Below are 27,008 nucleotides of genomic sequence, written 5' to 3'. Positions count from 1 at the left end.
GGAATGGGATAGATGGAAATAACGGGCTTAGCACTGCTTCTCATACCATGCTTCTGATGAGTCACAGCCGTGTTCTGGGAAGAAAACATCAAAGAGAGGGGAACAAAGACTTGTCCTACTTTGACAAAAATCCTAGTAGACTTTAGAATATAGTAAATCTATGACCATTTTTCAAATCACCGTTCCTCAAATGCCTGAATTATCTCCAGCTATGATGAATTGTATCTTCTTTCCACCATTCACTGAAAATACCCAAGCAATGGACCTGTCACCACCTCCTTGAGATAACATCCTGCAGCTCTGTAAATCACACACTCAGAAAACTTTCTCCATTGTCATGTTTTCTTAATTATGTTTTCACCTTTCACTCAGTTATAGTCCTCTTTGTACAAGCCTAAATGGATGCTTTTCCAGCATGCAGCTTTCCTCTGATGGCTCTTGTCCTTTTGATTTTCAAAGGGGCTGCTATTCCCTGCTCAGTTTTGCCTGTGAAATCCTGGAAGATCATGGGGTTTCGCAGGTGTAACTAAAAGAAGAATTTGTCCTTTATTACTGATGGAAATGTAGAAGCCAGAAAGATCACAGCTTGAGCTTCAGAGCTCATGTAGCGCTGGAAAAGCTAGCAGCTAGGAGAATGAAAAATACCTTTTCCCTGTAAACTGAACAGATTGAGGAACAATAAACCATGAAATCACACACTATACCACTTACAGACATTTCTTAGAAACGCATTTTGATATAAAATACAATATAGCTATTTTTCAATTGTCCTAGCCTGGACGTTTTGTTTACAGCTAACAATACATAAAAGCTTTTCAGCCTCGGTCACTTTGCTTACGACTGTCTGCAGCAGGGCTGAAATTCTCTTCTTCACCTTAAAACAGATTTCCTATGGAAGCACCAGTGCTTCAAGTCTGATGACAGAAAGCCAGGCTACATACAGATGCTGGAAACATTATTTGGAGATGAAAAGAAGGTATGCTCATGTCGTAGGCTTAGGTTGACCTTAACCCGCTGGTCTTTGCACTGCTCAGTTCTCAGACCCAGACCTAAGCCTCTTGACTCTGGATTTGAAAACCTCTTGACATCCCAGGATCAGCAGCTTGTCTGTACAAGTAGAAAGCTTAAATGTAGCATATTTCAGGTATCTCCAAGGCTGTTTTTCCTGTGAATTTTCACAGCTTTTTTCTAAATACACTTACCCTTAGACACCACCTACTTCCTAGCCCCACCAGAGCTCATCTTCACTTCGCAGGTTGTCAAATGACAGCTCAGAGCCTTGGAAAAAAAACCCAACCCATTCTCTGAAAAGTTCTGATGTAAATGTTAGCGGGTAGCTAAGAATTAGCAATGATCTATGGTTATGCAAAAGACAATGAGAATTAACCCCTTGCAGAGGCTGAGAAAGCTTCATAAAACATTGCCTCTCTAGATCTTTTCCTTTCTGCTGCTACTTAGCTAACCACAGTGTCTATAATCACCAAGTCTGTTAATGTAGCAATTAGTTATAAAGGCAAGCAGAAGTGATGCTACGTTTACCACACACTACACACACTTATACTCCATTGCAAATCATTTATAATAGTTTTATTATGTCTCTGAACATCAGACTACACTGAGAAAAACAAATTATTAGAGGCCAAATGGAGAACTCTGTCACTTGCCTTGACTTGGTGGTGGCCCTGGACCAGGGGTTCAGCCATACAGTGAGCACAAACCCCGGGAGCTGCAGCGCTGACAGCCCCTGTGCTAAGAGGTGACTGAATCTCACCCTCCATCCTTCCCTGACCTGGAGCTTCTGGACATCACGGTTAAATCTGGCATAAATTGAGGCACCAACGCATCTCCCAGCAAAACACAACCCCGTGGCTACACAGCACTAGTCAAAGGACTAAGCACAACACACCTCCTAGACTCTTTTTGCTGCAGTAAGTAAAGATCTTATAGTTTGGTATTCTGTATCTAAACGCATTCAAAGATGTAGCAAAGATTTAAACATAGACAACGAAGACTTTTCAGGCAACGGAGCTGGTGAACAGGACTGTGACAATCCCAGGACATAATTCCAGTTCCACCATCAACTACTATTAGCTTATCTAAAAAGTAAAATCAAAAAAGAATAACTGAGTAAGAGCACTGAATAGATTACATCCTACAAATAGATTATGGCTGATTTCCTGTTTATGATCCATTACATTAAGAAAATATAGCCATTAATTTATGCCTGCGATGGAGAAAATTTGCAGTGATTCAATATACCTTGATAGAATTGATCGTGTCATCTATAGGAAGTGTGATGTTACCAGAGTATCAAATGTAGAGCACTCTGAAATATATAAATCATTGTTCGATGTAAGAGGTTGCACCCAGAAAAGACTGGCTATCAGGTTAAAAAGCAGTCTCGGAGACAAGCCGGAGGGCTGATGGATGCCGGGGCCACAGGGCCAGCGAGGGCTCCCGCCAGAGCCAGGACATGGACGGCAATGCTGGCACAGCTTCCCCGTGAGATTTCACCCAGCACCTGAATGATTTGCTGTGGACACCAACAGGAAAGTACTGAATCCTCTTACTTGAAAATTAATTCCCTTAAAGCAAAACATCCAACAACCCAACAGCGCGTTCTGTCTGGCACAGCTCCGCTCCCCCCATGGCAGGTGCAGGGTGAGGCAGAGGAAGGTTTTAACATTAAATAAAGAGCAGACAAGCATGGCAGTAACACCTCAGCTGCTATTCCTGCCCGTTTAAGTTCTCCCCACAAAAAGCACCAAACCCACGGACCCTATACACCTACGTTTCAGAACAGAGCACACCAACTGCCCTTGGAAGACGACATGGGCAAGACCAAGTAGCATGGACAGGAATGAGCTTCCATGGAGGATACAGGACAGGCACCCGTTAAATTAGTGGAAGAATATTCTTTGCAAAACAGCTTCTGCAAGTCTAAACTCTCACCCTTGGTTCTAACAAAAGCACTAAAACCACCCTAAAAATATTGTCTTGCCAACTGCAACTCGTGAAGGACTCAAACATCACCTTCACACTGAGCTCTCACACCCAACCCGCACTTCTCTTCAACACTGCTGGTTCAAAACCTAAGGAACAATATGGGAACAAGTCAGTCTTTTTTAGATTTCTTCCATTCTTTTTCTCAATACCAGTAGTTCTAGTGAAAGCTGTAACTCCTGCCAACAAACCGCACCTAAAATCCGCACAGAGCGCTCCCCTGCCTGCCAGAAGCGAGGAATGGGACATGCCTTCGTGTCTCAACTGCTGCAAATTCTTTAATGGGATTGGAGAGGTTTTTTTGTTGTTTTCCAATATGCTGAAGTACTTCAGGAATTTTAGGACTAGTCTGGAGATAAGGATAATTTGATTGGCCTGAAATACAGCAATAATATCTGAAACTACAGTATGAAACCCAGTGTTAACAGGAGGAAAAAAAACCCTGGAAACAGATACAAGAAGATTACAGAAAATATGAGGCTTAGATAGTGAAGTTCTCCACCGACCACCACAGGTAAGTTTAGGGACAGCTATAAAAGCCTAATTTAAGCAGTTTTCTGTAAATGAAAGCAGGCACCACTTAAAAAAAAATAAAAAATTGAACTGTGATTGTAACGTAATCGCTAAGGTTGATGAAAATACAAAGATGAAGCTTTAGATGTAGCAAAAAAATATGCTGATTATTTAAATCAAAGTGACAAGACTGCAAATAAAGTTCTGATGACAGAAAATAAGAAGCCTAGCACAGAAAAGACCCAGAGAAGCAACAGGAAAAGCTTGCATTAATTTTTGAAAAAGGAAGGAATGTAAGAGCCGAGTACAACTGGGTAACTCAAATGCAACACAATTAGCACAGAAGTTACCTTAAGTTCTATAATCTATGTAATGTTTCAGCTTACTTAATTTACTTTTACGTAAAAAAAAAATATTTTTAAGTCACCTATTCTATTCCTCAGACTGAGTTAAATTGAAATAAAAACAGCCAGGAAAAAACCCGAGTATAGCAGAAAGGTGTCCATCGGCGGTAACAGGACGATGGGAAGAAAGATAATATCGAAATAAAGGGAAGGCAGATAAATACAACTTTTTTTCTTTTAAAAAAGGCAAGGAAACCAAAAAGCCAAAGTAAAGCAAATGGAAAAAGCTGCTTGGTAACAGGAGTAAAAACCCAGAATAAAGGACTGCAGGAAGACAGCCAAGATGTGGGACTCCAAGGTGAGCCCCTGGCCGTGCTGGCGTGCGCAGCAAAGCCACGGGCAGAGCTGGGCTCCAGCCGGGCCCCAGGCAGCTGCGCCGGGCACGGTGTCCCCAGCCCACGCAGGAGGAGGAAATACAGGTGGCTATAGTATGATAGTTATGGGAAAGTACTATTAAAGTAAGACTGGAAACAAAATACTGACAAGTAATTGCATGGACCTTTTGCCTGCACTATCAGTCCTTGCCCATCAGATTTACCTGATTCTCTCCTACTGAAAAAGTAACTTCAAACTAAATAAAAGCAGCACTGGATTCCTGCTGGAAGGCTTTTGTAACTGTTAATTACGGTTATACAGTTTGTTGTGATTAACATAGGGTGTTGCTTTGATAATTTATTATCTCCTTGATGAGAAACAAAGACACAAAGGAGGTTTATTTCAGCTCCAGATCTGTATGACCACGGAGATGGGTGAACAGTCCCCAAACCTCTCACAGGGCAACAGAGCTATGGCAAAGGCACCTTTCATGAGCTTCTTCCCACCATCATTAAGGCCAGCGCGAATTTCGCAATTCACAGGCAGAATCACACTTTAATAGACGCTAAAACTGAATGAGATTATTAACGACAGGTGAAGGTTCAACCATCAAACAGGCTCTAACTTATCAAGGTGTCTGCAGGTCGATTTGGATTCCGTGATGACCAACGGTACCTACTCCAGGTTTTTCCTAAGATGTGTTACATACGTCAGAGCTAGGGATAGAAGAATACCCTAGAAAGAATACTTCAGGAATAAGTAGTGTGGTTTATCTTCGTTCTGAAACAATATGGTCGTTGGACCAGCAGCAGCAAAGCATGATGTTCCACGTAGGTGATGACCAAAATCTGCTGATGGGTACCCGGCTCAGCTGCATAACGGCTGGTGAGAAATGAAGCTTTATGTTTTCACACATATTTGAAATAGCTCAATTACTGTTTCTATTTGCACAGTATTTATGGACTCCAGTCTTAAACTAGGTATGTTAGCCAATGTGTGAACAGGAAAAGGAAAAGGAAAGACAGTCCCTCTCCTGATCCTATAATTCTTACAGAGAGAATAAAACAGAATAAAGAAGGAGGGAAAAAAAAAAAAAAGCAAACACGAAGAAGCGATCTAAGGAACAGGGAAACAGATTTTATCAGTGTAACAAACAAATTCTTTTCACAGACATAAATATCACATTTACCATTGCTAAACTACGTAACATGAAACAGATATGCTGCTTCATGTTATTATATAAGTAAATTTTTTTAAAAATCACGTGATCAAAGCTTAAAAAAAAAATTTCAAACTAGTCATCTGAAGTCATGCAATACTAACAGCAACAAGAACTGAGTATTTTGTGATGCACCAAAGACTCAGCATTATCTTAGTAATCAAGCACTTAAAGATTATAGCTGATGAAAGGGCAGGAAAATGGTCACTGTCACTTTAGCTGTCATTACTACTAACGGCTGGTGACATTTCAGGGTTAGAGGCACGGAAAGGTGTGCTGTGTATCCAAAGGGCATACAGGCAAGAAGACCTAAGACTCCCACTCATGCTGAAGGCCAGGAGCAGAAGAAAAACAGCCAGCATGCTATTTTTCAAGCAAGTAAAAATCAATAGTTACCAACTAGTTTAGAACATAACATTGTGCCTCGGCTTGCCTCATTTCCTTACCCTCCAAAATCAGAATTCGCTTGCATTTAAGTTTCTGTGAAGTAATCGTTTTCTATCAACATAGTGAAATTGAGTTCTTATTTCAAACAATATGAATTTCAACATCTTCAAAATCCAGGCTTCCAGATGTCCATCTCTTTATTTCCCTGCTTCCACAGGCTCAGCGAGAACACAACTCATCTGAACCACACACTGACAGATTTCAGGCCAGTTTTGCTCACTGGTTCCCAAGCACATCACCGATTATCAGAATAACTCTTTTTTGAGATCTTCCTTAAATATACTTTCCCTTATGTCACATAAAGTCTCTGAATGTCAAAATGTGCTTTATTAATAGGAAAAAAAATAGTATCAGTAGGAACATTTAGGTTCATCAAGTGACAAATGCCCCCTTTGATAAGAGCATGGCACACCTGCAATAATTACTGGAGAGAGATTAGCAAGCCTTTTCTATGCTCCAGCGGCTTCATGGAGTGTTGGTTTAGCGCATCGAAGTGCATATAATAGATTTAATTCCCTGCTGTTTTCTGCAGACAGCCAATTACAAACTACCTGCACACTTGATGCTTTTGACCTTGCCCGTAACAACATCTGAACTGATGGACTGAGTGACTTTCAAATGATAAAACTTTGCAACAAAAAGCCAGACGCTCCCCCCTCCAAAGAACATTAGGACATTTACAGTAGGATTATTTTAATTAGTCTCTTAAACCTATAGTATTTACTTTAAATCCCTATAACCCACCTTACTCTATTGGAAATGAGTAGGAAGGTATCACAAATAATTTATTCAGATGTAAAAAGAAAACCTGCAAAGCAAAATTTACTTTTTGCAAGCCAAAACTTTTAGCATTTCCAAATAACCAAATTCATACTCGGTGCCAAATTAACCGATAGCTTCAGCCTAAACTGGACCAAAATATAGTCGCTTATCACCCAAGGTTGAAAAAATCTTTCATTGTTATTAATGTCTGATGCAGATCATGCTTCTGTTCAAAAGCAGATGGGAGCTACGTGGGCTGCTAGAATTTATTTCAGCGTATTTTCTTCAAAAGTCCTTCATTAGTTTTAAGACTGAGTATTTAAAGCCAGACATTCAGAAACGGTAGTCAAAGAAAATGTGCTATTTTTGTTTTATACAAGTTGGTGGGTTTGACTGCCATACCCGTATACAACTTCTATTCTGCTCATGTTTATAAAAATGAGTTGGAATAAATTTTTCGGAAACAGTCTCTCCTCATTTTTCATTTTCCTCCTGTCAGAAGTCTTCTAAATGGAAGTTATTATTGGCTTTATAATTTGTAACTTCTAAAACTCACAAGGTGAATACAGAAAACTTATTTTCTGTTTAACATTATTGTGCCTTAGCTAACATTGCCTTTTGAGAACAGTATCTTCTAAAGACGACTGCCAAAAATAAATACAAATAATAATATTAAAACTCCCTCAACGGCCAATACAATTACAGATGAGATTACTATGGTAGGGTTTCATGCAAAAATAGGTTTATGATCCCTTATTGGGTTCCTTATATCCCTTAGATCATGCAGAGCAAGGAGGGGGCATATTTACATGTCCACATGTATTGGTTTGAGACCGAATCTCCAGCCCTCTGTATGTACCTGCTGTTTCATTTCTTAAGCAAAGGCACGGCAGCCGGGCCGGGGCCGGGCTCAGCAGATGGCACTGTTTCTCCCACTCAGTTTCACCAGAGCTCTTTGAAAAATTAACTTTTAACTTTTCATCTCCTTGCCAACAGCCCCGCAGCCCTTGGGGAAAGGCTGCACCATGGCTCTCAGACATGGCCAGGGGTCCTTGATGGGTGGCGTGTCCTCAGCGAGGCCACCTGAGGCATGGTGACACTTACTGTTGTTGGGACATCCTAAACATATCTACCGCAAAGATTAACAAATGTATCCTCACAGCAGCCCATCAAAACAGCATATCCCATTGAACTACAACCCGTGACTGCTCTGTATACCAACAGCAGATAGGCATGTATTTACAAACAGGTGCCACCACTGAACAGAATTGTTGATGTTTTCTTTATATTGTTGAAAAAATATCGCCTTCTTTAATATTGCTTTCTTAAAGATCGCACCATGTTAATACCAGTCATTCTAGCAGCTGAAACCCCCAAAAGCAAACAGCACTGAGCCTGGGACTCATCATCACACCCAACGTGCACAGGCTACACAGCTGAGCTCTGCACCCATCGCCCTGGCCTCCCCTGTACAAAGACACCCCTCCCCAAAGACGTGGGCAGCAATGGCCAGGGCCACGGGGAGAGCGCCCAGGGCCCCCATGGAACACCTCCATCCCTCTCAGTGTCAACACAGAACTCAGTAGGATGGCAAGTGGTGGTGTGTATTTGAGACCAAAAGTCGCCTATAAAACACAGCCAAGTGTTGGCCTGGGCTGCTCTTCCAAATGTTTCATCACTTCTACCAATTCCCTAGACCCAGCACAGGAGACCTGCCGTGCACGCAGCCACGGAGGGAGCCATGCAGGCACCGCACACGCCGGCTGTTCTGGCAGGTCAGGCCAATGCAGTGGTGAAACAGTCACAAAGTATTTCTTCTGTTGTACTTGAAAATGATAGCATGGCCTTAATGTGGCAAACGCACCATTAGGTGCCTTGGAGAAGGAGTTGTGTACACATTAAAATCACACTTGAAATTAGTATCTGAAAACCATGTAAAAGTAAGTACTTTCACTATCCAAGTTTTCCATTAAAGGCGCATGGACTAATAAAGTTTGACCTACATTCATTTGTTTAAAAAAACATTTTCCTAAAATCTACACAAAAGTCATCTAGCATGGAATTTTAAACCTCCATAAATATATGAAAGTGCTGAAAACTATTCCCTCCCATTAGACTTACAAAGAAAGTGTTAATAACCCTTTTTCCTTGAATGATAACACTGCTCCTTGTAGATTCTTTCGCTGAGATTGCATCTCACTTGCCTTAGGTATTAAGCCTATGTAATTTTCTTAACCATGGGGTACCCGTTTATCAGATTTGATGCTGATTCCTTTTACTTCAGCTGGAAAAAAAGGCTTATTTTAGAAAAAGGTTATTTAAATGTGACTATGAATAACCAGAAAAGAAGCCACCTAAAGCTATCAGTAGATCTAATGCAGTAAAATTCAGTGACATCTGGAAATACATTAGGGTAAGTCAATAGCCTAAAACAATGCATTATTAGCTGTATCTAGCAATTCACGTTAGCCCCCATTACTTCATTCGCAATCATTTAGTAGAGCCTCTAATGAAAAAAGGCCAACAGAGAAGCACTTTCAACTCCACAAAATAAGTCAGAAAGTTATTATGCTTTCTTTAACTCCTAGTCCACATAAAATAATTGCTAATGTTTATGGATGCTGCTTTAGTGGAGAAAATTAATTTGGGGAAAATTCATTAACAAACTGCACCAGCATGCTAGCATGGCTACCACAAATGACCACCACTGACTGCTAGCAAGAGGAGAAGAAAGATAACAGCCAAATAAAATCGTTAGTTTTAATGAAACCACCACATTATGGCCAAATATTTGACTATTAAGGGTTTTTAATATTTTTTTAATTGTAAAATAAATAGCATACTGAAATAAAAGGAAAACTCTCCCTATAACGAGATGCATGCACCGCTAGAGCGTTGGCCACCAGCTCAGCCCTGGTGCAATTCCAGTGTCCTTCTCCTGAACTTTATATTAATAAATGCACGCACTTAGCAATATATTATGTAAATCAAATGCTTGATATTAAGGACATTGCACATTTCAGTGCATCTGCTAGCATAGGTTAATTACCTTTATACAGTTTGTACCATTAGAACATCACTTGGATAAAAAAAAGCACTAACAATTCCCAGGACAATATGATTTCATCACTTGTTTTTCTAAAAAGGACGCTGGGTCCTCCCCGGCTGGAGGTACCTTGTCTCCCAGGCAGCAAGGGAAGGTGATCAGGGACCCTACCCTGAATTTACCGCTCCTGAACAAGGTAGTTCATCCTACACTTCCAAGTAACTCATTTGCCTCTGTCCTTCCACAAAGATGACACAACAGCCCTCTCTGCTCCGGCGGTGAGCCCGTTCGTGCCTGGCCAGCATTCATGCCGTCCATCATCCCCACCGCACGCAGCGGGAAGGTTAGATTTCCCCGGAGAAATGAATGTTCTCGATAACCCAATTCCTTGCAGGTTCCCAGCCCAGTCAGAGAGCTGGCAGAAAACCGCACAAGACACTGAATGGTCCTTGAATTGGGCTCAGGTTTCAGAACAAGTGCAGCTTAATACTTTAAGTTTTCCCTGAATAAATATAGAGGACCTGTGGGTCAGAGAGATCCTTAATGAGTTCTACAGGCTTATGACTGAAAGTGTTTTCAGGGCTTGAAGGGTGGCAGTGCTGTCCCTATACCTGGCAGCAGGGACATCAGGGAGAACGAGTGAATGACAGGATGCTGAAGGCTTTGGGTGCAGAGTTGGCTTTGGGATGAAAATGCTAGAGAAAGGTAAATAAAGTATAAAAGTAAATTTAAGGAAGAAATTGAATTATCCCAAGGAATGGAAATAAGAACAATAGAACCAGTCACAGCATGCTATAAACCACATCTTTTAGGTCTGGAAGAGTTAGGATTTGGAAGATTCCTAGTGCATAGTCTTCTAAAAATCTCAGCATCTGTGGACCCTAACAGAGGAAAACCAAAACCATTTTTGGGAGCGAGATAATCTGGCATCCCTCCTGCACCAGGCTGTCACTTGTGTTTGCATCCTCTGAAGGCAGATTTTGCTTCAGAGGTGAGCGGAGGCTAGCACTCGTGCCGCTGAACAAAAAAGGGAGCAAGGGACTCCGGAACCACGAATGAGCTGGGGCCACCGCCGTCACCTCCTTGGGGCCGTGAGAAGGTGAGGTGAAGCAGATGAGCCAGGACCTGCTCACACTCAGGGGAAGGTTTTCGGCTTGGCACAAGTGGGTCCCCGACCCAAGCTCCCTCCCAGTACAGCCCAGTGGCTGCCTGTCTGGGACTATCCCTAGGGCTTGTCCGGAAGATCTGCAGTCTTTATTTTATTCCGTGCACAGAGGTCTCTAAGGCAGGTATAAACACCACCTTTGCTGTTGATTCAGTTATATACATCTGGAGGGAAGTAATATTTAACATTTGCTACATTATATATTATATACACATTATATAAGAATATTCTTCGGAGTATTAAAATCAATTCATCTCCAGTATCTTCCCCTGTGAGTTTATTTTCTATGCCTCACGTGCTACCTATGTCTATGCATTTTCAGGTCGCTGAAAATGCATTTTAAAAGTACACTTTGCAGAAAGGAATTCTAAATACATTTTCAGCATGTGTTCCTACCGCAGGGTTGTTTTGGGTTTGGTTTTCTTTTTTTAAATTAGACTTGTGATTACTCAATTAGCAAAGAGAAAAAATGAATGATAACCAATAGAAACTGCATGCTGCTATGGAAAATTGAATCAACAATAAGTGATCTAGAAAGAAAGGTCATTGAGTCATTTTGAATAAGTACATTTGAGATAATTGTTATATGCTTTGAAGACATTCCGAGAAAAAGAGGCAAAATTAATCAGATACATTAAATTATGAATTATTAACTCAGCTCTATTAAATATCAAACAGAAAAGCTTTTTAGGATTAGCCATAGTTTTAGAAATTCTACTAATTACAGAGTAGATTTCTTCCATGTAAAAACTATTTTTATTTACACTTGAAATGCAAGAGAGTCCTTCTGGGGTGACCGAAGATTTCCAGAAGTGGCGGATCACTTCTATGGGCAGGGCTTACTCTGAAGCAATGTAAAGATCTTCATTCATTTACACTGACCCTTTTCAGACTGAAATGGGCCTGGCACACATAAACCAAAGTTTATAAGTTCCTAAAGACAGAGGTCTCAGACTCCCAATTTTGACAGCACTCGTGATCTGTTTTAAATGCCGCTTTTGCTGAATCTGTCAATCTCAAAGTGAGTAGTGGCAGCTCCCGTACTGCTGCATTCATCTCAAAACAAACGCAGGACTTCTGTTTCACATCTCCCACAAGGCTTTGGATATTTTGGCTGGTTGGTACAAGTGTGGTTTTTTTAATAACACATTCCTTGGCAAAGTCAGCCTTCACATGGAATGATGCCAGAACTAGTCATGAAACAAGTTGCCATGTCCTTAAGTTAAATCAATAATGCTGAATGAATAATGGTGGTTGCTGGATACTGATTTTTCCTGGCTAATAAATAGTTCTCGTGTCATTTCCTGAACCACGAAGTCCCGCTCCAGCCGCTCGGCACGAGGAAACGCAAGCTGCGTTCCTCCAGCAGAAAGGATGTCACCCCCGCTAACCACGGTCTCATTTCCACGCCATCTATCAATGCGTTTCGCTTCTGTCTCTGCAACTGCCAATAACTGTAATGCAGCTCATATTTAGCCATGCATCTACTGTTCTTCAATATCCAGAAAACGTGTTTGAAACTATCTCCCTTTCTATTACTAAAAGATTTACGTGATGACTGCAATAACAGATTTGACCAAAGTTAAGCACCACAGGCTTGGTTAGTTCTTTAGAAGTGGTATTCTCTCAAGAAGAAAGCTTCTAATGTTAAACACCTAATTGTTCTTATTTATTTTAGCATCTCAGAGCATGTGACGTAGAAAGGCAGACTGAGCAGCAGCGTGCGGGTGCCTCAGCTGCCCCAGGGGTTCTCAGCTCTCCAGCTCCTCTTGAGCACCAACCCCGCTCCACTGGCACCTTCCACATGGAAGCCCTCCAGAGTAAACGTACCCGTAAGCTGCCTACTTCAAAGCTGAGAGATAATTCCATACATGCCAGGCACACTTACCTACATGCTAGCTACAACTGGTATTAAATACTTGAACTGTTGCCCTCTGAATTTGCATCTTCGTTCTCAACACTGGATTCCTGTGCACAGTTCAGAGGGGGTAAGAGTGGCCGCCCAGCACTCAAGGCACTACCGCAAAGCTTGCAGCAATTTGTTATGTTGTTTGATGATTCTGACATAATTGATTTGGTTCCCTGTGAGTTAATCATACAATTACAAATTAGTGAATTATTTTATACTAGAGGATTGTATCATAAATTAGGTCACTGTCCTTTATCATTGTAATTTCTTTAATCAACACATCTGATCCTTTGATCTGTTAACATCTCTTCTCTGCAATGTTAATACAACTCTCAGTCATCACCGTGACATAACCAATAACGAAGCTCAAAGTTCACCAAGCCAGAAAAACACACTGCTTTCATTTTCCTCATTAGCAGGCACATGTGGACCGGTAACAGCAGCAAACCTTTCCAAACCTTCTCATACAGAGCATGCACTGAAAAACCATGTGTTTTCCCTTGCAACAGGAATCTCACCCTGGCTAAGGCACCTCTTTCCTATTTAGCAGCTAATCAGATTATATATTTTTTTTTTTTATCAGCCCCAGTCTTCCCCTAAACATGCTGTCAAATTATTCTGCATCTTTCCATGCCTCATCTCCTTCAGACACTTGTAGGAAGAAACTGTTCTGAGAGCTGTGCTCATCCAATCAAGATTTAAAAGAAAGTAATCCTAGATTGAGCCACACATCCAGTGAAAACTAACCATCCATCTCTTAAGCTTCTAACAAACCAGGATAATTTGCAGGCCACAAGCTATTCTGTAGTGGTTTAGGGAAAACTTCAGAAGTTCATTGATGGATAATTCAAGAACTGATTGAATTAGCAAGTCAGCGAAGATTACCGGCTAAGCTCTGGATGACAGTAAACACACAAATTCCAGTCAATTCACTGAAAACAGGGGAAGCTGCACACACAGATGAGGACTAAACTTAGAACAAAATACCTCAAAGACTTTAATTTTTTCCTGTAAGTTTTCCATGCATAAAATTATCACACTATTACCTCCAAGAGGAGGAAACATGGTCAGGTGAAGGAAGAAACGCTCTCAGTGCCAGTGACTGTAGCCAAGGACACAAACCAATTTTAGTGTGAAAAATGCCAAAGCAGGCATTTCTTCACTGGTCCTTTGCAATGCAAGCTATACGTGTCAGCCCATAACTTATTTTAAACAAAAAAAAAAAAAAAAACAAACCAACAAACCCACACATTATACACAGATATATTGGAAAAATATCACCATTGTGCTGAACTTCCATCCACAGCCTATTCTGGTTAGGCTGCCATACACACCAGGCACAGAGCTGACATCCCTACCACGAGCTTTACATGTTGCACTCTGCTTAATCTGAACTAAATTAGTCTGAGATATTATCTATGAAGTTTTTGACTGAGATTGGTTTCATTGTCTGTCACTGGAACAATTCCAATACCTTTTTTCCAGTACCACCACAGCTGCTTCTTCAGAAAGTTCTCCTGGAACTAATTAAAAAATACAGAGACTGATGCATTTCTATTTATTTATAATTTGGATGGACAGGACAATAAAAAAACATCACTACTACTCTCTTCTGCAATGAAAATAAACCCCTATCATCTACATTCCTCCACTGACATGCAAATACATCAGGCAACCATCAAGCCAGTGAGCAGGGGTGGGGACATACGTACTCCAGCCTTGTAGTCACCTTAGAAACGGGCTTCTTTCAGGTGATCGTAACTGACTCAGAGTCCTTGGTCTAACAATAGGAGAAACAAAAATCCTAATCTTGAAAAGCTTTTTAAAATATTCCCAAAACAGCATATGGTTTAGCATGTTGCCTATAACCTGCGCTGTGAGGATAACAAGCAGTTCTGACTGCACTTATATATTTTATAAGAAAGGCTCAGGAATTCAAGATTGTATTGTAAACAAAATACTTTGTTTCTGTTTCTTTTCCGAGGCTAATGAAATGGATGAAGTTTTCTGGCATTGCCACTGAATTATATAATCCTAGAGAAGACATTAACGGCTGCTCTAAAAATCTAATTAAATTTTAGAGCACTAGCAATACAGCCATAAGGCCCATGTAAGCCATTATCTACATTAATAAAAATTAAAGTCAAACAGTATCTATGCAGAAATAACGTACCTGGATTCAAGGTCACTTTAATTCCCTTACTCCCGTATTTTTCTTTATTGTTGCTATAGATATTACTTAATCAAAATTTCAAATTTATGTACATTTGTTGCCCTGAATTGTTCTCTTAATACATGGCACTGAGACAGGAAGTAATTTAATTGTTTTCCTTAATTGTTTATTTTCTCCCCCTCTATGCAATATAACTAACTCCTATTACTAGCATATAAAAGGGCGAGAAACTGGGACAACCCACAGGTACTTTTTTAGATACCTAAAAGAAATTCTGGAATCCGTGCAACACAGGCATGACTCCTCAAATAGTGCCTGGGATGCCGGGTCTGTGCCATTATATTTAGATATTATTTCTGCCTTTACACTCTGCAGATTCAAACAAACATATTTTGTTTTCCTATTCTGAATAGCAGAGATCACTATGCATTCAAAAAACATCTCTACCTACCACGCTGTCTTGTAAATGACAGGACAAATTGCAAAGATGATGTTGGTGTAGTATCTTGAAGACGGAGGATTTCCATCTCTGAAGCTTGGATTTCTTTGGATAGAGACTGAAAACAGCTGGAAAAGCAGAGCGCAGACTGTCCCAAGCAGGATCACCTGCATTGCTTCTAAGCCCTTCTGCAAACCTGGTCCCCCCCTTAATGATCAGGGTGAGATTGCATCAGCCTCGGCAGTCTGGAGTTTGGCTGCATTTAATGATCTCTCTGGATGTTATTAGGTGAAAGTGCATTTTAGAAATCAAATTATCCTCAAAATGCCACTCCTAAAATCATGCCACACACAAATCACAGCATGCCAAAGGTGTTTTAAATCAAATGCCCTATCTGAAAAGGGCAAGGGAAAAGGGAAATGTTTGCATGGGGAAGCATCCAGCTCCAGGATCCCCATGCAGAACGAGGCAGGGGACCAGGCAGGGTCTCCCAACTCTGCCCTCCCAGCAGCTGTAACAGCCAGCTACGCCGGTGCCTAAAGAGTGGGAGTAGCTCCCAAATGTGACCAAAACATTCAGAAATACATGGATTTTCATTAAACTTCTAATCACTGATACGCACAAATTGTTTACTGAGTGCATAATTAAAACCTCAAGTGTTTTCCATAAAAATATTTGTAAATTGGGTAAATAAATTATTCAGTGGTCATTATAGAAATTAAATCTTCTTGCTACCTCACAAGCAGAACTCAGAGCAACGCGGCTGATTGTTCCCCCAGATGTAGCAATACAATATATGGATGGTGCTTCAGCGCGGGTCACAGCCAAGGACCTCACAGATTCTGTACTACGTGTGGCTCTTTGGTACACGCAGCTCCAGTCTTCCCCTCCTGGATATCCCACGGGAATACATGATACAGACGTTAAGTCCCTAAGCAAGACCATCAGATCTGAAATTTCTTTTTCCACTGTCCAAAGCATTCACCAGAATCTCATGAAAAAGATCAAGGCAGCTGCTGTGGCCATGTCACCACTCTTAATGACCTCGAAATGCTCGTATCTTATACCCAAAGTGATAAAGTAAGAAACTTCAGACACATGTTAAGAAATCAGAGGGACAGAGGTACTCTTGCTTTCCATCACCAAATCCAGCTCAGGGAGCGTGACATACAGTGATGTTACCTGTACAAACGCTGCATCACAGAATAATGAATTCCCACTCATTTTTTAAGCAGGTTCACATTCCTGGACACACTATCCATTCAAAATTATTAAGGATGAACAGGAAAAATATGGGGATAACATACTGGGACAGCTATTTTCTGAGTTCTGCTGAGAGGACAGAGAATGGTTTTGCCTGGGATAAACAAACACTGAGTTTTTCCCGTCCTGTTCACTTATTTCCAATTCTAATCCTGGCTGGCACCTGGGGAAATTAAAAAAAACCTCGGCCACATTTATTCACCATGAGAACCTCGCCTCGTGTAGCCGCGGTACTGAGGCTAAATACTCCAGGGATGGAGGAGAAAGAGCTAAAGGATGGCATGTTTTTTTACTGGAATAGTTCGTTCACTTCTAGTAAACATGCCACTTCCTACATTGGTTTATAACTACTCCTGGGTTACGTATACAATTCAGTTTACACACCCAGATGATCTATGTTCTTTTGCATATATCCCTCCTGTTTTGATTTTCAAAAGTGACAATATGCAGGAGCTCATAAACAACCAGAAATACCAGCTCACCAGGGAAAATACAGTCTCTGCTTTGCTTTTCCCTTCAGTTTAAAGAAAATAAGTTAAGAACACAACAGCTTTTACAGCCCAAAGACCTGCACTTAAAGAGAAAAATTCTTCCATCGTTATTTCTCTCAAGCAGTCATTTCACCAGTGGGCATGTTATGGAAACAATTTTTTTGCCATCTTTGAAAAATTATTTCTTTTTAAACACCATTTCTTAGAAAAGATGCTCTGAACTGCATTTAGAAAATGTTGGAATTGGTTTGTTCATTCAAATTTTTTTTGACAAATAGGTATGAGAGTGTTTAAGTTTTTATTTATTTTTATTTATTATTTCACTTGAAGCAGACTCCTTGATGCACTGTTTCATTTTTAAGTACAAGAAGCCCCACTTAAGCACTCTACATTACACAAGGAACTTGTAAAATATTAATTCTGCTTTGAATTTTGCCTCCCCAATTTCCCAGCAATTTGTCCTCGTTGCTTCACAAACCTCAGCGAATGGGAGGGGAGGACGGATGGCCGGGAGGAACAGGGGGACGCCGAGGCTGACAGAAGCCACAGGCTCCCGTTACAAATTACACCATTTCTTGCACCATTTCCTCCTGTCTTCAGGATGGGCCACCGGTAGCTAGAAAGGAGCCCATAAATCAACTACAGCAAGCAGAGAGATCCCCGAAATAATATTTTCTTTGTACTGTACCAGCAGGGATTAGCCATTTGTTATTTACATTTTCACTACAAACTATTTTATAGTTTAGGCATATAAATTGCTTCAGTAACTAATTGGAGGACAATGATTAGATAAACCCTGTATTTCAGGTGCTGCCTGTACTTGTGACTCTCCTTTCAGCTTAGCTGAGGTTTGGCTTTGAATTCCTTTGGGATGATAAAAAACAACAAACAACCCACCAAACAAACAGAAAGCAAACCTTGCATATTTGTGCTGCGAACTTCAGAGATGCAGCCCGAAACATCTGGGTACCCGAGAGGGCATCCAAAAATCTGTCTGCGTGTGCTAAACTGTGCTGCTGCGGCTGCCCGTGACCGTGCTTCACAAAGAGCCTGGCTGGGAGCAGCAGGTATTTCCAGACAAACACGGTATCACCAGCCTTCAGCAAACCGGCACATTTCAAGGTTATGACAGAAGGATCCCTAAAATCATGGCAGGCAGTGCCTTTGACCAGACTGACCTCAAACTGCTTTGCAGCCATTTCCAACCGAGACACGCACCGTTTCACACCCAGACCCGGTTACTGGCTGTTCCGACGTGACTCTACACTACAAGTGACCAGCGCTGAACCTTCGCCGGCAAAAACCTCGAAAGGAAGCAAAAAGGCACAAATAAATTAATCTCGTCAGAGGCCACACTGCTCGTCCCAGGTCATCCCCGTGGGACAGGAGGGACCTCGTGGGAGGGCCAGGTGGGATGGTGGGACATCCCATAGCACCAAGACCACCGTACCTCACCAAAGCTGGGACAGAATGGGGCAGCACATCCATGACCTCCCTCTTTTCTCTCCGGTCACCCAAAAAGTCATACCTCAAGCCACACAACAGCACCTGAGAGTTGTGGTATTTCCTGTTTGTAGCTGAGATAAAACCAGAACACAAAAGATCACGGCACTACCCCAAACTTGTCTTTCCAGTACTCTTCATGAAATAGAATTTCTGTAATCTAACCTGAAAAGCAAAAACTGAATTACCTCTAGACGAGCATTTAAAGACAAACTGATCAAAAGATCTACTTTATAAGGCTGCAGCATAATTTCTAAACGAATCACATCTTGGAACCCACCACAAGCAACAGCTCTGTGCCCATGTGGACACCAAAGCTAATGCTCTGTGACCATAGATATGACCTGGCGATTTCATTTACTCTGATTAAATAAATTTCCAACTTTATATCTGGTGGAACGTCTGCAGTATTTTCTACCTGAAAAAGATGAATAATTTACAAATGGTGTTTTGAATGCTCCAGATACAGGTTATTTTCCCTTGACCAAATGGAAAGTTTTTTGGTTTTTTTTTTTTTAAATAGTAGGAAAAAGACCTTCAGTTGTTTCAAGATCTGTGCACCTCTATCTAAGCTCTAAATTGGTGAACAGTTACATTATTCCCCAGACAGTATAAAAACAGAGCAAGATCTATACCCAGGCAATTATCTTTCTTTGCTCCACCGACACTCTTAAGAGTTGTGCACAACCCTGGGTCTCAAATGAGTGCCTGGAGCAAAGGGTATCCTGCAGCACCCGCAGCGACACCAGACCAGCTCCCTGAAGGACGTGGGCTGACGGATTTAGGGTCAAACCACACACCCGCAGGAAGGAGCCAAGACCCAGGACCTGGGCTCCCACAGGGCAACTTCGGACCGGTCCACTGCCGCTCCTCTTTCCTTCCAACTCTTCCACAAGCTGCACCGAGTCACTGTCACCAGAGGCTGGAAATCCAGAGACAGACAGTACTGTCTGCCAGGAAGATGCTCCGTCTGACTCATTCTGTGAAACCCATGTTTCTGGGAAGACGTGCTACACTTCATCCGCCACATCGTCAGCGTTATTTGCATGTCGGGACTCTTCCTTGGCCCACTATTAGTCAGATAAGAAATGAAATGTAATATATTACATGTATCCCCTGCACACGTGGCTTGGGCAATTTGCTCCCTAGCTCTCCCTGAGACTCCTGAAATTCACACAAAAACAAAGAAAACACAGGAGCTGCTGCTCTCTTGTTTTTAAAAAAGCAGTTGCTCTACGTGCTGTTCAGTGCCAGACCAGCAGATCTGCACTCTGCAAATCCCAGATCCCAACAGCCAACCAAAATTTTAAGGAACAAAATGTGCATACAATCCTCATGAATCAGCTATCGTTAAACATTTGAGTTCGCTTTATTGCACACTTAATCAATAATTTCATTTACTTGCTTGTAGAGGCTCTGCCTATAAGCCTCTTCCCCTCTGGCACCAGGCACAGAAAGGAAAGGTTCTTCCTCTCCGCAGGCTCATTCCCATCCGACCTCTTTTCTGCAAAGGAACATCTGGCATTAAAAAGTGCACTCGAGGTCTCGGACCTCTTCAGGCTGCAGATGAACAGGAAGCCTCAGGCTGCAGAAATCAAAGTTTATAAGTAGAAACCTATAAGAATCAAAATATTTTAATATTTTTGTGTACTTTATTGCTTTTCCCTGGACCTGACAGTCTCATCTACCCACTGCCATACGCTATCGTTATCCGTCATTGATCTTGGTCTTCCTCCCCACCTTAGAGGGGAAATTTAGGAAAGCCGGACAGAATATACGCTTTTATTTTATATAATAACAAGGCTTACTGTAAAAGAGACCACCGTGTGTTGAACGCTCCATAGGTAACCTGGCTCATTTATTGATGTTTAATATTCTCCTTTCTTGCTCACTGTAAGCGTTGGAGGAACATGGCAGTGCAGAGGAGCAGAATACAAAAGAACTGAGCCACTGTCAACCTGAGCCCCGGGGGTCTCCAGTGATGACAAAAACACTAATCAGCTCTGCCGCTGCAGAAGACAAAACCCCATCCATCTTCCCCTGGCTGTCCAATTGGTGAGATTCTACTTCGAACAGAGCTTGGAAATTCCCTGTTAAGTAACAGTTCTAAAAGATCATTCTAATTTGCAAATACCACACTGAGAGACACTGCAGGGACTGCCAAAGGAGCGGGTACCGGCTGTAAAGAAACGCAGCGACGAGCGTGGGGAAGCTGTGGGCACGGCTTTGCTCGGGGTGACGCACTGCACTTCTTTGGAAAGACACAGAAATATGTCAAGACATTAAACAGAACTTCACACTGAGTGGTGGGAAAGGAATAAAGAGAATAAGGAATATATGAAAATAAGGAAAAAGAACAGCAATAAATCTCACAGCCCTGAGCAAGAGCCGTCCTCTGTCCAGGGGTGGGAGCCTGCTTTGAACACCTCGCTGGCTACACCAGGCACGGATTTTGCTCCACGCGTGGCACCGATGCTATCAGTCCTCACCCTCCAGCCAACAGGTCCCAAGAAGCTGCCACTGTTGGACCAGGTCACGGACAGATAACCTGTTTATAGCTCTCTGCCTCACTGATTATCCATTCCCTTCTCACAGACAATTTAAGATCCTGTCCCTCATTGCTGGCTTCATTCAGTTGTATTTGAACTAAAGGGACCAAAATAAAAGGCACTGCTTGAGCCAGGACCTGTGCTGCACCTGGCACTGTATTATATAGAATACAAACACGTAAAAGTGAATTTTTTAATGCTAAACAACCCATAGATATAATTCTCCCATGGATACAAAATTAGTTCTATGTGGATCATTTAAAAAAAAAAAAAGAGACTTTCAATATCTCTCCGCCTGCCCAGAGGGAGAGCAGCTCATCCTCATGCCAGCACCTCAGCCCGCAGTGAGTGTTCGCTCAAATGGTGCAGCTACAGCCTCGGCTCCTGGTCTGCCCCACGCGAACACCAGCTCCAACCAAATCCCTCACGTCCCTGCCGGGAGCTCGCACCGTTACTCCTCAGCATCAGTCATCCTCTCTCTAGCAAATAATTGGAGAAGTGGAGCTGCCCCGAGGGGAAGCAGCAAGAGGAACATGGTCCTCGAGAGCCGGGAATTTGCCAGGGAGGTCGTGGCAGCGAGCGGCTCTGCCTGATGCGATCCTGGACCACGAGCTGCCCTGGCCAGGCAGGTCTGCTGCCTCCTGGCCCACCCCACTCACAGCTTCAGAAAATGCCACCATAAGCCCCAAAAAAGTTTTCATGTCATAACAGAAAAGCTATCCATTTGGTCGATCATTGTCAAGGATCAGATGTGTGAATAATCACCTGTAGGCTACTGGAAGAGGCTTTACGGGCTTGTTGGAGGCAATGCTGAAGGCATTTGATAATTACGTCTTGTCATAAACCAAAGCAATACAAGCGAAGGGAACTGCTGTTTGGAGTCCCCAGGTGGAAATCAAACACAAGCACTTGGAAGCAGGACATGATTTCTACACATTTCTGCAGCAGGAACCAGATTTCCAACGTGTTGCATGAGAAGGTGGCTCCAGCCCCACTGGGAAGGTCCACACTCCAGTCATTTCTGCCTCGACCAGCTTTCTTCTGCTTTTTCCATTACACAGAAGCCCACAGCCCCAATACAATATACCACAAAATATTTCAAACCTAAGAAAGATATGAACCTAAATTTGAGGAACTTTTTTGAACAGCTCCTTGGAAGAAGCCCAACGAATTGGCTATCAGATCTCAAACTGACGCCACTACGCAACATTCAAGAGAGGAGAATATCTGTCGGCAAATAGTCAAGTTTTATAACCACAAGGATCTTAGAAATATTTATTCTCACTCAAAAACTGTCAGGAACTTTCACTGAATAAATTATTTCTTGGTTTACCCTCAAGAAAGCAGGTTAACTCACAAAAAAAAAGGCCTAAAATAATTTCTTCAAAGGAAAATGACAAAATTTATCAAATTACTGGTAACTATAACTCTGATCCTATAGACTAAAAATACACTAGAAGCTGCCAGTACAAAGTCAGGTAATTAGGATTATCATCTGATTGCTCTACTTTGACAGTCCCTGTCTTCCACAAATTCCAAGCCAACTCAAACGCAAATTGTTATTTTAAAAATAATTTGAAAAGGCAAGGGGGGTGGGGGCTAAAAGTCTACTGCATTGCACTCTTAGTCCCTGAAGAAATGAAACCATCTATGTTAGATGGTTTCTACCTTCAAATACACAATTAAGTTGTGAAAGCTCAGCACCTTGCAAGATCATTATGTAAAAAACTTTTAAGAGTGACTCCTAGGCTAAATTAGCGTTATTCTTGCAGTAATGACCTATAGATTTATTTCCTTTTGAGTACGGTCACGACAAATGCAGAGACTGCAGATCAATTTATTTGGTTGCAGACTGCACTTGGGTCCTTGGTTTAAACTAAACATTGGAAAGCTTTTATTAAAATCAACATATTTAGTATTTTTCCTTTGTCTGCAGACATGTAGTTTCTTTCAATCAGGAAACACATTAGATTTGTTTAGAAAGATTTCTTTAATGGGTTTTTCTTTTCAATAGCCACAATACATTAAGAAATGTAAGCTACCGCTATATATTCCACAGTATCTACATCTATTTTAGGTGCTTTCCCTGAAACAGCCCATGCAGGAAGGGGTATTTAATCAAAGAGGACTTAAAACAAGTGTGGCGTTCTTAGACCACATAACAGATTGCTTCTCTGTGGGGTTCCTGAAAATTATTTGTTGATTAGGGGTTTCCCAGAAGATCTTCTATATCCCCATCATCACACCGTGCTTTCAGTTTGTATGTCTTATAGGATACATACAGCAAACTGTGCCGTACACAGAAGGAATCAGCTCTTAAAGAAGGATGCGACTATGTAGTTTATTGACTGGGTCCCCATCTGTCTGCTCCGAGCGCCCAGTGCTTCAGGGCACAGAACCTACAGACCCATGAGCTGTAGTTCGGATTTGGCAATGCCACGCTCCTACATTTCACACTTTGTATTGCCTGGAATGGCAGAAGAAAACCGGTAAGCCAGACCGCTCATTCAAGCAAGCAAACAGATCATGGTTATTTCCCTAAATGACATAACAGAGTTCTGCATGAAGAGCCAGAGAACGGTTTGTTTTCCCAAAGGTAATACCAGGAAACTGTTTAAAGACTATTTAAAGAAAGATATTCGAGACAACTTCAAACTACAGAGAATAGGGGGTTCGGAACTAATTTTAAAAAGTACATAATATTAAGAAAAGAGTATACTGAGAAATTCTACTCTTAAATAAACCTTCCAAGATGACCAAAATAAATGTACAGATTCTGTTCTGTTTCAGTAATAATTTTTCAGATATGGGAATTATTGAATAATTCAGGTTCATCCTAAAGACTATAAAATATTACGAAAAAAAAGAAAGTTCACACTGTGTTTTTAAAAATTACTTCACATTCACTTTATTCAAATAAACGTCTGGGTGAACATGATCAATGTTCATTAAAAGCTATGAAGTGACAGGTACACAACCGGCACTTGGCATTTGCACAGCTAAGCTTTCACAGCTGTAATGAATAAATGGAGCGTGTGCTTCCACACGCAGCTGACATCATCCATAACTCTGTATTTGACACTTGACTGCCCTTAGGAAGGATCTGTTTTTCAAAAATAGGTTATTTGCAGGGAAAAAAAAATATTACCAGAATAACCTCCTCAGTAAGGTGGCTTTCAAATACAGTTATAAAAGAAATGCCAGAAAGAAAATTCTTTCAAGTAGTAATGTTTATGTGAGATGAAACTATTGCTTAGTGCACACACCGAAGCTTATTACCATACAAATTCATTTTAGATATTACATAAAATCACATTTACATATTTCCTTAAGTAAGTATATGAAGAGGCAGGCATTGCTTTGGCAGGCGAGCATCCCACCTGCACCAGCCACCCCAAGGTCTCACCCAGCCACCAGTTCTAGGGCAAGAGGTAAAACCCAAGTCCTGCTCATCCCCTGCTAAAACCCCATCGATTCCCAGAAAGTCACAGCATTCAGGACAGGATATACTTTCTAGGACATGATGTCTTTAATTATTACAGACACACACACGTGGCAGCCCTTTTCCCTGATAGAAGGGCCAATCTCCTCTTGACATCCTCTTGGAGGGCTCCTCCAAAGGCACGTCAGGCTATTCATCAGCCTTCTTTCCTGAAAAAAACCCTGGCACTCCAGTCCTCTAACAAAATACTTAAAAGTTTTCACGGTTTGTTGGTGGGGTTTGGGGCATTTTTTGGGTGGTGTTTTTGGTTGTTTTTTTTAATCTGCCATCAAGGTAGACTTTTTAGATTACAAGTCTTCTCAGGCATCATTTTTCTCTTCTAATGGTATCAAATCCGCAAGCAAGGTCAGGAAGGAAAATCCTAGCAGGTTGCACAATGAATTTGAAGAACCAGAATGAATTTCTTTTACATCAGTTCCACATATCACATCATCATGTTTCATTTTAGGAAAACAGAATGAAGGAAAGGAAAACAAAACACGTACCAACAAATTCCCTCTCACTACTCCTACATAATAAACCAACTCAAACTGCCATGAAATCTGGCTACAGCTTCTAATTGCAGAAAACCAAACAAACATGCAGAAACCCACCAGTGATTTGGATTTGTGAAGAAATCCCCAAGCAGCAGAGAAACAACTGTAATTTCACAATCCTTTTTTGCCTTGGGTATGTTACGGTCAACAGAAGCATGAAGCGCATCTCTCCCCCTCCCTGTAATGAAAGCACCAAAATGGGAAACGTTTGACTGGCCATTTTCAGCCCTTTTCAGGTCTATCTGCCCACTGAACTCAGAAAATGCCTTTTGGGGCATGTAAGGATTTGCATCCCCTGGGAGCTGTGCCCTGGCAGCGGGACACCCTTTGTTGTATCCCACCTCGTTACACTGATCAGCAGCTGCAGATGGTAATTAGCTGTGATGGGCAAACCCTGTGGGCAATGTTGGAGCTCATCTGAAGCTAGCCAAACCCCCCTGGGTTTGGATCTTGGGAAATTAGACTTCGGGAGGATTTCACCATTTTATTGAGGTCTGGCAGCCCTGGGAACACAGCGAGACAGGCGCCTGCCCATCCTCCTACAGCACCAGCGTGCTTGAGCACTGCCACCAAGAGATACACCTGGCTTGGAAGGCGGAAGGCAAGGAGGAAACCTGCCATGGACAGATGCTGAATAGCATCATGTTCCATTCTGGGCTTTGACAGAAATGAAATTTATTTGGCTTTCATTTTATTTCTTCATTTTGTTGATATATAACAAATACTGGCAAAAAAGAAATAAGAAAAAATACTTAATCATCTGTGACCTATGGTATTTCTATTTTGTTCCTTTGAAAAGTGCCCAAAGATGGATAGCCACTCTTCTTGGTAAATTCAGAAATATTTTAAGTGGTTGATAGCAGAACGTGATTAAACTGCACAATTACTGCATGCACAACTGTAAACTGCAACAATGAAGAGAAACAAAGTCTTCTGCTGACTCTCAATGATTTGTATTTTGTTTTGAGCTGAATATTAACGGCCATTCATGAACCAACCTCAGCATTACCACTGTGGTGAGGAAGCGTGTTCGCACCCATGCTCAGGGTCACAGCAGGTACTCGTTCTAAAGGATCAGAGCAGAGTATATACATACATACAAGATGCATGACTTGTGCAACTTAGGTTATATTTACAAGACCACCTTAAATGTTAAAGATGCCTAATTAAAGAAGGGCTAAAACCTGGTCATCACTTCATTCAACAACTGGAAAGCTGTGCAGCAGCTGGCTGGGATTAAGGAGCAAAAGTCTCAGTGTTAAAGGCATCTCGCACCAAGGATCAGTTATCAAATTTTGACTAAGACTAGAATAATTGAAATACTGACTCAATCATTTTGTTTGCAATTTATACACAAAAACTATGGCTTTCTCAGATTTCATAGTTGTTTCCTAATGAATATCTGATCCTATAAATGGGTGGTATGAATCATGCACAAATCTCAATTTGTGCTATTTATTTTTGAATGGATGAAAAGGTAACACGCAATTTTTCTCTCCAATAGATGTGAACAGTTGCTGTAATTACCTCTGGAAATTTCATTGTTCTTAATTCTGGCTTTATTTTTTGAAAAAAAAAAATAATACTGTCTTAAAAGTCACCATTTTTCACTACATCCTTGCCATTAATCCCACTGACAAAAAATTAAAAAAAAATATTCAGAGCAAGAGTAGATGGGCTGAAAGGTGGGACATGGAGCAGGAGCTGGGGCAACAGAGCTGAGCAGCCGTGTCCATCACGTGGGCACCCCCCACCCACGTCAGGGTAAA

At 41.5% G+C, this 27,008-nt stretch overlaps 1 protein-coding gene across 4 annotated transcripts in view; it reads right to left on the bottom strand.

Annotated features, from left to right (window-relative positions):
• Positions 1-27,008, bottom strand: part of LOC308062775 (contactin-4) — a 357,825-nt gene that overhangs the window by 201,263 nt on the left and 129,554 nt on the right. Inside the window, exon 3 of one of the 4 annotated variants that reach the window (XM_080384697.1) lies at positions 25,297-25,417. The exons of the other annotated variants lie outside the window; for them this stretch is intronic. The gene's annotated coding sequence lies outside the window, so the exon portion shown is untranslated. The remainder of the gene's footprint in view (positions 1-25,296; positions 25,418-27,008) is intronic. 4 annotated transcript variants of the gene reach the window in all.

Source organism: Falco punctatus, assembly GCF_963210335.1.
Source record: "Falco punctatus genome assembly, chromosome: 4".
NCBI classification, from domain to species: Eukaryota; Metazoa; Chordata; class Aves; order Falconiformes; family Falconidae; genus Falco; species Falco punctatus.
The sequence above is the reverse complement of the archived record's forward strand: the minus strand, read 5'-3'. Positions and strand labels throughout refer to the sequence as shown.